Raw genomic sequence first — 4,185 nt, forward strand, 5'->3', positions numbered from 1 at the left:
AGTTACATGCATAAGGAAGAAAGAATATCTCCTTTAATCTGGGTTCCCATAAATATTTTATACACCTTTTTATTATAAACTCATCATATTGATTGTATTTTATGAATAGAATGATATATGTACAGCATTTCCCCTTTTATCATTTTCAGTCTGAAACCAAGAAGCCATTCAATATATATTTTACCTCAGTTGAATTTAAAATTACAAAATAAAAGAATATTTATGTAAATATTTCGGACTCCAACAATTAAATTGGCATCAGTTTTTAATTAGGATACTAGTGTAGCAAACAGCAGAGGTTAAAAAATCTCAGTCTTTTCACATGTAAAAATTAACGTTCTTTTGTTAACTAATGATAAAAGATTGTTAAACATCAATGTGCAGCTCAAATGTTATGCTTAATCATCAAAGCAGCTAAATTGGCCCCTGTTAGTACGTGCTGTTTCTTCTTTTAATCGCCTTGATCCTGCCTTTTATGTATCTTAATAAACTATATGGTAAATATACCCTAACCCTTCTATCTTTTGAAAAGAGTTGGGCTAGAAAACGTAAATACATGAATAGATGCAAATAAATGTTTATATCATCAGCCAAAGAGATATTTATGCCTTTTAACATCAAAAAGTTGATTATTTTAGTTGGTTAATTAATGGAATACTATTTATATTTGCCTCCCACATATTTGCCTCTATTTAATGGTCTGGAAAAGAGAGATAGTAATAAAGCAATGAAAATTTTAATGATATTAAACGTGGTGGCTTGGCAAGCAACTATAGGAATAGAGGAACTATATGAATGAGCCTTAAGAATTCAGAAAATCTGAGCAGAAGGGAAAAGTAGTCTCAAACAAGAATTAAATGCAGAATAAGACATCTGGAGAGAGGCATTAAATGAAAACATTCAGGAGGCAGGTAAAATTATGAAGGCTGTGAGAAAACAGCACTGAGGTTATGGAACATTAGCTATTTGATTATATAGAGGCAACATACTGAAAAATTCACTTTTGGGTCTCTAATTTTGAATCCCTCTACAGAAAAGTGATAGATTATGTATCTCTTGAAAGAACTTTAGAGTTCCAGAAGCTTCGATGGAAGTGCTGTATAATTACCAGAATGAGGCAACTGCCTAGTATTTTATTACAGGATCCCTACCTGCTCCTCCCATTTCTTTCACACTGAAAAAGGAAGCATACCAAACTCTCTATCGGGGGAACCGCTAACATGAGGAATAAGAAAAGCACTCATATAGAGTCCTCCAGAACTCAACATCCTTTATTAATTGTGAGGTTCTCATCCCACATTTATTTAAAAATGGTTTTATGCAAAGAGCGGCCTCCTTTGTGGCTCAGCTGGTAAAGATTCTGCTTGCAATGTGGGAGACATGGGTTTGATCCCTGGGTTGGGAAGATTCCCCTGGAGAAGGGAAAGGCTACCCACTCCAGTATTCCTGCGTGGAGAATTCCATGTACTGTACAGTCCATGGGGTCACAAAAAAATCAGACATGACTGAGCGACTTTCACTTCCACTTCACTTTACAAACATAACATTGAAGTATTGGTGTCCAGTGTCTGTGTCATACATTTGACTGTAGAAGGAGGACTGACTGTCCCGTATTCACTTTATAAAAGTTGTTATTGAAGGCAATTCAAAAGGTAAAAACGTTCAGTTGTGAGATGATGAATACCTGGGATGTAATATACAACAAAATCAGTATAATTAACACTGCTGTATGTTATATATATGAAAGCTGTTGAGAGTAAATCCTGAGTCCTTGTCCCAAGAAAAAGTTTGTTTTCTATTTCTTTGATTTTATATATATATGAGATGATGGATGTTCACTAAATTTATTATAATAATCATTTCAAGCCTGTGATGGTTAGTTATCCCTGTCTGAACATCTCGACTGAGGGAAAACAATCTGTTCTGAGGCTTAAAAAAAAAAAAAAAATCATTTCAACATGTATGTAATTCAAATCATTATATTGTGCAGTTATACAGTGCTTTATGTCAATTATATCTCAATAAAACTGGAAGAAAAAATACATATAAAAATCTTCCAAGGAGAAGACATGTGTTATTATTGAGGAAAGTTTAAAACATATAAAAACATAGAAAATTAGTTTGGAGGATTCCCATGTACGAATTATCCAGCCTATCAATTCATGTCCAATCTGCTTTCTTCTATGCACCCTCATGCCCACGTAGTCACCTCAAAGTCTGGGTTATGTTAAAGCACATCCCACACATCTAGATAGTATATATATCTAAAAGATAAGTATACGTGGGGCTTCCCAGGTGGCTGAGTGGTAAAGGATCCACCTCGATGCAGGAGATGCAGGTTCTATTCCTGGGTCAGGAACATCCCCTGGAGAAGGAAATGGAAACCCACTCCTGTATTATTGCCTGGGAAATCCCTTGGACAGAGGAGCCTTGTGGGCTACAGTCCATGGGGTTGCAAAGAGTTGGGAACCCTGAGCATGCACACACACACACACACACACACATATACACACACACCTATCAGCATTATAAATACGTCATTACAGTTTGTAGAACATTATTGATAAGTCCTTAATAACTTCATATTCACTTTTATATCTTCAAGGCTCAGCCGAGTCCCCACAGAGTAGTATCACTAAGTGTATGAATGAATGAGTGAATACTTCTTCCCACTTATTAATTTATTAATTCAAGAACATAATATCACTACTTGCAGATTATTTCTGCTCCTTTTTGTCTCTCAAAACCCATCCAAAGGACCTATTTTCTGTGAAGATGTCCACAATATTCTTAAATAAAGCTAATTGCTTCAAATTTTATCCCACTGTTGTAAATCCTGAATGTTTTTGAGCACTGACAGTGTGCTGGGAACCATGCTAAATACTTAGCATGGATCAATATGTTTCAGATTCAGTTTGATTCTAGAGTCTATGCTTGTCACCATTTTTATTTGTCTTTGTACTTCATGTACCACCAAAGTGTCTGATTCATCATATGAACTTTAAAAAAAGGAATTATTGAGGGAGGAAAGAATGGAAAGAAGGAAGGAAGGGAGATAGAGAGATGGAGGGGGAAAGGAGAGAAAGGGAAGGAAGATGGGAGATGAAAAAGAGAGGGAGAGGGAAGGAAGGAAGGGAGGGAGGAAACTGTTGAGACTACTTGAGAATGAGGAAAAAGGCAGTTATATAGCACTAGACAGTTTCAAAAATGTATTTTCGTATATCTTATGTACTTTTCTTCATAAGCTAACAGATAGATATTACAGCCATTTGAAGATCTGACTCCGCAGTCTATTCTTTTCAGAATCTAAAAAGTCAGTGACATTTGTCTTTTGATATGTTTGGAATCCCAACAGAAAGAGCTCAGTGGCCCTGCCTGGAATACAGGACTCTGGATCAGCGGTCTGCAGTGTTTCTGAAGAGAAGCAGAATGGTGGAGCACTCGAAGCCTTGGAATGATGAAGACTGATGATCTGGCAGAGGGTCATAGGAGAGTGTCTAGAGTCAGGGAAACCATAAGTGTGATGCGGAGGAGGGTGTGGGTGAGGGATAGTGACAAGGCAGCATTCAGCCGCCTGTCTCTCCATTGCGTTCTGTAAGTGGGCTAAAATCATGGCCCTGGAGTCCACCTGGACCACCCGCAAAGAACTACCTCTTACAAGGTGGTCTCAGTGGCAAGGTGGCTCCATGTGGTAATTTATTATGTCTAAGCTCCAGCTAATCTGAACCAACCCCTCAGCTTCACCCTGTAAATCTCTCACAGAACTCTCATTGAGTCTTTATAGTTTTTGTCACACTCTGTACTTCAATATTTAAAAAATTTCCATTAATTGTCACCATAACTACATTATAAACTCTATAGGGGCAGGAGCAATGTCTGTTTTATCACCATATATAACACTTAGAATAGTTCTTGAAACATAATAGTCAATTGCCTAGTAAATACATGATGAATAAATAGATGAATTAATGAATGAATAAAGCATATGTCAGGTGTTTTTGTAACTTAGAGTGTTAATACCATTTTCACAAAGTGTGGGATGTGATTTTGCAAACGTACTTACATTTTCCAGTTTTAATTGAATGACTTTACTGAGTATTGCCTTTGTGCACAAAATATTTTATATTTACACTTAGGTGTAAGTTGATATAAGTGTAAATAATATTTAAGGAAAAAGAAGACAAA

General features: G+C 36.3%; 1 non-coding gene across 1 annotated transcript; it reads left to right on the plus strand.

Moving 5' to 3' along the window:
• Window positions 1–1,861: 1,861 nt before the first annotated feature.
• On the plus strand, window positions 1,862–1,934 carry LOC112584801. Its single transcript, XR_003109199.1, has one exon. It is a non-coding gene; the product is annotated as a small nucleolar RNA R38 (small nucleolar RNA).
• The last annotated feature ends 2,251 nt before the right edge of the window (window positions 1,935–4,185 follow it).

This window comes from Bubalus bubalis, chromosome 4 (assembly GCF_019923935.1).
Source record: "Bubalus bubalis isolate 160015118507 breed Murrah chromosome 4, NDDB_SH_1, whole genome shotgun sequence".
In the NCBI taxonomy this organism is placed as follows: domain Eukaryota; kingdom Metazoa; phylum Chordata; class Mammalia; order Artiodactyla; family Bovidae; genus Bubalus; species Bubalus bubalis.